A 9303-nucleotide genomic window follows, 5' to 3' on the forward strand; every position below is an offset into this window, starting at 1 on the left:
TAAACAATAATTTTAGTTGTGCAGAGATAAAAATGTTTTGAAAAACAAAATGAATGCTTAAATTTGCATATGCAGTTAGATGATGATTAGTGAGATAAAAGGTGGAGCGGCTGTGATTGAGTGTTGCCAGGCAACAAGAGATGCATAAAGCCCATAGACAAAAAGACCCATTCACCCTCAGAAGCTACTTAAAGAGAGGAATTATCTCTCAATTAGTGAAAATAGGGACAAACATGAAGAAGAAAGCTTTTAATGTGTTTGTTGATGTCATAATATCGTTGGTGATTTTGTCCTTGTCTATTTTAATGAATTTTTTATATGCACGTCTGATAGATATTCTGAATAGTTTTTTAATAAGGCCATGGGTAGAGAAAATTGATTCATTTTTTAAGTCAATTTTGGAAGGTCATCTACTTTATAGCACTTAGTTGCACAGTGATTGTATGTACAGGATTATTTTGTGTAATTATTTAACTCTGTGCTTAATTCAGTAATATAAATAACTAGGTTGCTATCTTTATTCACACTAAAAACAGTGATTTACCTACAGAATGAATGTACACGTGTTGAATACTTTCTTTTTATTATACAAGAGACAAAAGGATCTAATATGGTAATAACTTTGAAAATACAATAAAGATTAATTATCATTACAAAATATCATATTCATGTCATAGAAATAACTTTTGGTGTATCTCCAAATGTGTATTTTTCCATAAAAACTACACTATAATGAATATTATACCTATACGTGGACCTAATGAGATTTGATTTGAGTGTGAGGAATGTATTCCAAGTTAAGGATGGAACCATGATAGGTTGCTTATGCCCTATTTGATGGCCCCATATCCATGTGCCTATGGGGTTCACTTGTTAGAATCAGAGGATGTTAATAACAATAAAAAGGAATAAAGACATAGCATGGGAAAGAGAATAGGTTGTAGATCTTAGTGATTTCTTGTGGGATTAACTAGAGGATGGATATTATCACCCTATGTTTTGTAAATGTACAAAAAGTTCAAAGTAGAATGAGTTTATTGTTTGAAAATTTAAAAGAAAGAAAAGTCATTTAACAAAATCATATTCCCACAGTTCTTTAAATATTTCAGTTATTATTATTCTTAATTATTATTCATATTATGCTATTATATTTATTTATATCTTTATTATTGTTGAATTTATGATTGAGAGAAATAAAAATATTAATTGATTCATAATTATTTCATATATAGCTTATACCTTCAAGATGAACAAACAATTTTTATAGCAATTTCTATGCAAATTTTTTATTACTTTGCAAGAAATTTACCTTTTAAGTAAGGTCATCTCACTACAACATACCTATTTTAAAATTTCAAGGTCATTTAACATCCCTGGTATGTAAAAAATTCTTGTATTTCCATCCAAAGAAAGCATTATTCATTGATTTCCAATTGGCTATCTGCTTACCCTGTTCTTGTTTGGAAATTATGATACATTGCTGGCTTAAGCAAGTTTATGTAGCTATGCCTGTTTGGACATGTTTCTAACTGTTGAGACTGTCATCATTACTTATTATGTAGTTGTCAGTCTATCACAGATATTCTACATCATGTGAATGAATTTCTCCTTTCTGTCCTACATTGCTGATATTTTTAATGAAGCCGTTCTGCTGGATTACAGTGCTTGGTCAGTAGTCTTTCTGTTTTTTTTTTTTATTTGTAATTAATCATTTTATTTATTTACAGTTCAAATTATATCCCTTTCCAGGTTAATCATCCATCAATGCCTCCAACCTCATCCCATTATGTTTTCAGGGGATATTGGATTCCTTAGGCAAAATTTACATGCCAATAAATGCAGGCTTACATTTACATTATTGAATTCTATTTTTCAGTGGTTATTTACAACTTCTCTATCTATTTTCATGAGGAATCTTCAGTAGAATGGTTTTGATGCTAAAAAAACCAATTGACTCAGAACAAGTCATTTGCTAAGAAGCTGAGTAATTATAGAATAGTAAATGTGTGAGACAAGGAATGGAAAGGTTTTCCTTTTTGGTTTTTGTTTTGTTCTGTTTTGTTTTGTATTTTGTTGTTGGTTTTTTTTTTCTTATTTTTGGCCACCAGATGTGCCTCACTCTAGGTATTCAATTATTGAATGGTAGATAATGAACAAACATCTACCCTGGCAGCCATTACTGGCTGTCCATAGGGTTAGCAGATCACAAATTCAAAGAACAAATTTATACTATTCTAAGAACTAGGGGGACAACTTTCTGGAGTATGTCCTCTTTTTTTCCTCAATGTGGGTCCAAGAGATGGAGCTTAGGTCGGCAGTTGACAACAAGAGCCATAATTCATGAACATATCTCACTAGTAGTGTCTTTTGGTTGTTGTATAAACCTGTGCTGAAATCACTTCTTATTTCTTTATTTTTCCTGTTTAATACTTATTATGGGAAAATTATAAGTAGATACAAAAGCAGAGAGTAAGGAAGGGAATATCTCTATACTTACATTCCTTTTTTTAAGAAAATTAGTATAGTAATTGGTGTATTTTTCTTATTATTTTTTTTAATTTACATCTCAAATATTATCCCCTTCCCGGTCCCCTCTCACAAAGTTCTTCCCTTCATCCCCTCTGAGATAAAGTCCCCCTTTCCTTCCCCCATTCTCGGGTATCAAATCTCTAAGGATTAAGTGCACTCTCTTCTATTGACGTCATCCCACTGCTACAAATTTGCCAGGGCCTCAGATCAGATCTTTGGTTGTTGGCTCAGTGACTGGGAGCTCCCAGGAGTCCAGGTTAGTTGACATTGTTGGTCGTCCTAAGGGGTTGCCATCCCCTTCAGCTCCTTCAATCCTTCCCCTAATTCTTCCATAGGGGAACCTGACATCCTTTCAATGTTTAGCTGTGAATATTTACATCTGTCTCTGTCAGTTGCAGATAGAGCCTCTAAGAGAACAGTCATGCTAGGTTCCTGTCTGAATGAACAACACAGCATCAGTAATAGTGTTAGATACTGGTGCCCACTCAAGACATGGATGCCAAGTTGAGCCATTCTTTCAGTCTCTGCTTCATTTTTGTCCCTGCATTTCTTTTAGATAGGAGCAATTCGGGGTCAAAAGTTTTGTAGGTGGGTTGGTGTCCCCATCCCTTCACTGGGGTTCCTGTCTGATTACTGGAGGTGGTCAGATTGCCCACTGTTGGGCTTTTTGGCGAAGGTGTTCTACATTGAATCCTGGGAGCCTCCCTAATTCCAGGCTACCCACACCCCGACCCACTGGCAACAGCATATTTCCTTTCATTTTCCTGACCCTCTGGGCCCTTCTGCCATTTTAATTAATTTAACCTAGTTCACTGGGAGGTTCTTTGTGGTGGTGTGTCTTGTATAAGGATACTCTATACTGGACAACATAAAAGTTTAAGATTCATGATTTCTCATGAGTTGATTGTCTCACTTTAGTATTGGGGGATGCTTTCTGTTGGCACTATTATTGTTGTTATGCCTTGCTTATGATTATATTTTGCTTTTATTTTATAACCTTGGTAATTTAGTCTCACTTGATTTTCATTATTTTGTAGTTTTCAACATTGTATGAATGTTACAATATCCTTGTTCTTTTTGTTTTTCCAAATTCAGATCACTTAAACAATTTTTTCTTATGATTTCATTTTGTTCGGATTTTAGTTTTTTTATATCTTAAAATCCCACTTTCTCCTTTTAGTTTGATTTTGCTTATACATGATATATACTTGTATTTAGTAATAATTAACATTTAATCTACATTAACAGCAATATTTGAGTCAAGTTCATTTCCTTTTCCTGCTAATATTTGAGATATGAGTGCTTTTTTTCAATGCACACCTTTGAGATTATAAAAGCAGAAAGGTTGATAAATGAAAAAGAAAATTAGAGTACTTTGATATGCTGTCTTTTTTTAAATCTCCAATTTTGTCTCACTTTAAAAATCTGAACATGTGTTTTTAAAATATCTGAAAAAAAAAACAGATATTTATACTTTTCAGGTGACAGGTGATCTTCCATGCTCAGCATAAAACCTTTTGGGGAAAATATATATGTATACGTGTGTGTGTGTGTGTGTGTGTGTGTGTGTGTGTGTGTGTACATATACAGATATATACATATACACAAATATATATATATATATATCTTTAATTCTTTTTTATTGCAATTTTTATTGACATTGCAGTTGTTACCCCTTTTCCTCATTTACCCCCAAACCCAGGAGCCCCTTATCTCATCTCCCCTCCTCCTGCCCCCACCCATCCACTTCCACCTCCTCACCCTCGAATTCTCCCACTGGAGCATCGAGCCTTCACAGGACCAAGGATCTCCTCTCCCATTTATGCCTCACAAAGACATCCTCCTTTACATATGTACATACAGCTGGAGCCATGGGTCCCTCCCTATATGCTCTCAGGCTGGTGGTTTAGACCCTGGGAACTCTGGTTGGTTGGTATTGTTGCTCTCCCCATGGAGCCACAAACCTCTTCAACTCCTTCATTCTTCTCTCTAACTTCTCCAATGGGAACCCCATGATCAGCTCAATGGTTAGCTGTGAGCATCTGCTTCTGTATATGTCAGGTTCTGGCAGACCTCTAAGGAGACAGCTATATCAGGCTCCTGTCAGCATGCACTTCCTGACATCCACATCAGCATCTGCCTTTGGTGACTGCACATCGAATGGATACCCAGGTAGAGCAGTCACCAGATGGCATCTCCTTCAGTTTATTTAACACTTTGTCTCCACATTTGCTCCCATGAGTATTTTGTTACTCCTTCTAAGAAGGACTAAAACACCCACATTTTGGTCTTCCTTCTTCATGAGCTTCATGTGGTCTGTGAGCTGTATCTTGGGTATTGTGAGCTTTTGGGCTAATATCCACTTATCAGTGAGTGCATACCATGTGTGTTCTTTTGTGATTGGGTTACCTCACGATGGATGTCTACTTGCTTTCATTGTCTGGACATTATTGGAAATTGGTGAGTTCTAACAAGGTCCATTTGGCTTCCTCATGCCACTTCTTTGATGATTATATAAGTAAGAGCTAAGTGGAAAATCTGCATATTTTTACTCCTCTTCTTTCACCACACGAGATGTTTAATCAATTAGTATGCTGTACTTTCACAGGGCAGTTTATTAGATTTTTGTTCCATCCTTTGTTTAGTAATAGATGGAACTTTCTCATTGCTTTTTACATTATTGCAACTTTATGTCATTAAATATACAATCTTCAAATGCAAGTACGTTCATTGTTTTATTTTCATAGAAATCCAGTTTAATGTGACTCCAGCATACCTATCGTTGAGTAGAAAAGAAAAAATAAATACAAACTCCTTATTAAATCTGTCAGAGTTTCATAATAGTTGTATTTTTCTTTTTTGTGTGAGGCTTTTTTTTCTACACACCTGAGTATCTATCCCATGTGCAATCACCAAAGGTAGATGCTGATGTGGAAGTCAGGAAGTGCATGCTGATAAGAGCCTGATATGGATATTTCCTCAGAGGTCTTCAAGAGTCTGACATACTCAGAGGCAGATGCTCACAACTAGCCATTGAACTGATCATGGGGTTCTCAATAGAGGAGTTAGAGTGAAGAATGAAGGAGAGCTGAAAGGATTTGTGGCACCATGAGGAGAGCAACAATACCAACCAACCACAGCTCCCAGGGTCTAAACCACCAGCCTGGGAGCACTTAGGGAGGGATCCAGCGCTTCAGTTGAATATGTAAGAGTGGAGGGCCCTGCTGGGCATAGGTGGAAGAAGAGAACCTTGACCACATGAAGGCTGGATGCCCCAGGGGGTGGGAATTTTGAGGGTGGGGAGGTGGGAATGTGGGGGGGTAGATAGAGGTTACATCCACAGAGAAGAAGGAGGAGGGGTGAGGGGATAGGGGGTTCCTGGGTGGGTGGGGGATGGGTAAGGGGACAGCATAGGAAATGTAAATAAGACATCCAATTAAAAAAAAGCTACACACACACACACACAAAAAAAATATACTATTAAATGTTCTATTTTATTACATTTTAAGAAACTCATGCAAGCAAAGCCGAACTTTGGAGAGTCATATGGCTAAGTATTAAAGTTCGTTCTCAGTTTGTATAAAATCTGATGTTCAATCTGCAGCACAGAAATAAAAACAAAAATAAAATCACTCATACATACATGTAAAATCAAAACCAAAACTGTTAGCTTGGTCATGAGTAAAGTTAGAATAATGAGTATTAGGAAAATTGGCAAAATAATATACAATTTTATTAAAATATTAATATGATATCTATTTCTCCCTTCAAAAACTCAAGGAATACCTCTAACAAACCACCATAATGAGGAAAGTTCTAGAATGTATAGCAGAGCACTCTGCAAGATTATAGCATGCCTGCTTTGCCTATGATGGCCCAGCAGTGGTTGCTTGTGCAAGCCTTGGTAGACTCTATCAGTAGCCCACAATGGGTGGAGAAAGATGAATCCATAGGATCTGAGAATCCAAGAGGGACAGACACTTTCAAATATGCACTCAGTGGTAAACTTGACCTGCACAAGAAAATAATTAATCTGCCATTGATGTCAACACCATCATTCCAAATTAAGTATAGTGGGACACATACACACATACATACACCTACACACACACACACACACACACACACACACACACACAAACAGAAAGAGACAAATAAAATACATGTATATAATATGAGAGAGAGAGAGAGAGAGAGAGAGAGAGAGAGAGAGAGAGAGAGAGGAAAGAAGGTTGTATGGTTGTATGGTTGTAGTTAGGGAGGGACATATATGTAAGAGAGGAACAAGAGGTAAGGAAATGATGAATGTACATACAGGAAATTATGAAAGATTAAGAAAAATTAAAAAATTTTCCAACCAAAATGAGCTCCAAACTCTAGAGCTAAACATTGTGTCTCAAGAGATATCATAGTTCATTATCCAAATAACCGACTATTGTGAAGTGTTATTAGTAGTAGTTGTGTGATACATAAAATGATATTTAAACCATGCTACATCTCTATATTACTTTGTGACTGAAGTTTTTCTGAATAATCATAAATTCATGAATAAAGTTTATAAATTGTGACCTAGGATTTTTCTAACCTTGATATATAATTCATATAAGTTTACATCCTGGAATAATAAAATACTGTTTTCTGTGACTCAGACACAAATGCAATAATATTTATTTTACCTCTAAATGAAATAAAATACACAGCAATCAAGTCCTCAATGTTTATTTTTAATATGACCACAGAATCTTACTTACTTGTAAATAAATTTAAACCCAAGCAATATAGGTGAGGTTTTGATTAACCTCATGACTTATTCATCCACTATTTCTCTTTATTTTATAAATTTACTGTGCATCTATTGTGAGGGAGTTTACAAGAATGACAAAAATCTACTCTTTACCAAACTCTAGTATGTAATATAGTATCAATTATAGCTCAATGGCAGTAAGATTTCAAGTTTATTTTTCTACTTTATTGTGTAGTTACAGCTTTTAACAGTTGATTCACAAACTTGTCATGCTTCCTCCACATGTTTCTTGCAATGCTCATTTGACTTAATGTCCATACAATATGCTTTTTGTATAATATTTATGTTTGATTTATCTTAACATCTTTACATTTAGTGTGACACTAAACATAAATCACTTCACATTCAAGATCTATTCTACAAGAGTTTTCTGATTCATGTACATTTTTTTTTAATGTTGAAGTCAGCAACTCATTGTGGATTTTCTAGGGAGAATATGATATTCATATCTCCATCTGCTCAGTTACTATGGGTTTCCCTATGGAGTTGAGCTACACCAACATGGAAAATAAGTATTGCTGCCAGTTTGTTTCCAGATTGCTTTGACAGTCAAAAGTAATATACATTGTTGCTGAAATCTTTTTTTAATGGTTATTTATTTACATCTCAAATGTTTTCCCCCTTCCAGGTCTCCCCTCCCAAAACCCACATCCCATCCTCCCTCCCCCCTGACTCTATGAGGGTGCTCCCACCCACCCACTCCTGCCTCACTGTCCTAGCATCCCCCTACACTGGGCCATCAAGGTTCCATAGGACCAAGAGCTTCCCCTCCCATTGATGTCAAATAAGGCCATCCTCTGTTACATATGCAGTGGGAGCCATTGGTCCCTCTAAGTGTACTTTTTGGTTGGTTTAGTTCCTGGGAGCTCTAGGGGATCTGGATAGTTGATATTGTTGTTCTTCCTATAGTAGTGCAATCCCTTTCAGCTCCTTCAGTCCTTCTCTTAACTTTTCTGCTTAGTCTGATTGCTGGCTGTGAGTATCTGCATCTGTATTGAATAGACTCTGTCAAAGCCTCTCAGGGGACAGGTATACCAGGCTCCTGTCAGCAAGCATTTCTTGGCATCAGTAATAACGTTTGGGTTTGGTGTCTGCAGATAGAATGGATCCCCAGGAGGGGCAGTCTCTGGATGGCCTTTGCTTCAGTCTCTGTTTCATTCTTTGTCTCTGCATTTCCTTTAGACAGAAAAAATTCCGAGTTAAAATTTTTGAAATTGGTTGGTAGCTCAACTGGGATCCATGCCTGTCCACTGGATATAGTCTCTACAGGTTCTATCTCCCCTTTGGTAGGTATTTCAGCATTAGAAAAATCAGTTTTGTTCCAGAGAAGTAAGCTATTAGAAGTCAAAGTCTCTCTCTAATTTTGTATTCAAGTGTGTCAAGTACTACTGTATGTCTTGTATGTAAAGAGAGATACAACCTAATTGAAATTCATACTTGGTATTTGCTGTTTAATTTAAACAAAGAAGAACTCAAAAAGTTATAGAAAAGCTAATGGTTTACCTAAAAACATGAATTTATCACAGTATTTGGATACTCAAATAAGGAAATATATGACACACACATAAACAAAATAAAATCATTGTAAGTTAGGAAGGCTTCAACAAAAGATATGCAATAACAATGACATTGCTTAATGAACTGATAATGAAAGGTTATGTTTAGGGCACATGAGAGATTTAATTTTTATGTTAAGAGTGGGATCTATACAATTCTAGAAGACACAAAGGTAAACATGCATACATTTTCTTTTATAAAGGTGTATCTGGAATTTTTCCAAAACCCAAACAGATTTTTTTCTTTATTTTTTTTCTAATATCACTTTTGTTATCAGCTTCAGGAAGACCTATAAACTATTTTGATAATTTATAAGCTAATGTATCCTCCTGTGTTCTCTATCTTAAGAATTAGCTTCTTCCCTCTGGGCTGGAGCAGACACAGAGTTGGTCTGCTCCTGTCCTGTGGAGAAA

The sequence above is a fragment of the Grammomys surdaster genome, unplaced genomic scaffold, assembly GCF_004785775.1.
Source record: "Grammomys surdaster isolate TR1022 unplaced genomic scaffold, NIH_TR_1.0 126153, whole genome shotgun sequence".
Lineage (NCBI taxonomy): Eukaryota > Metazoa > Chordata > Mammalia > Rodentia > Muridae > Grammomys > Grammomys surdaster.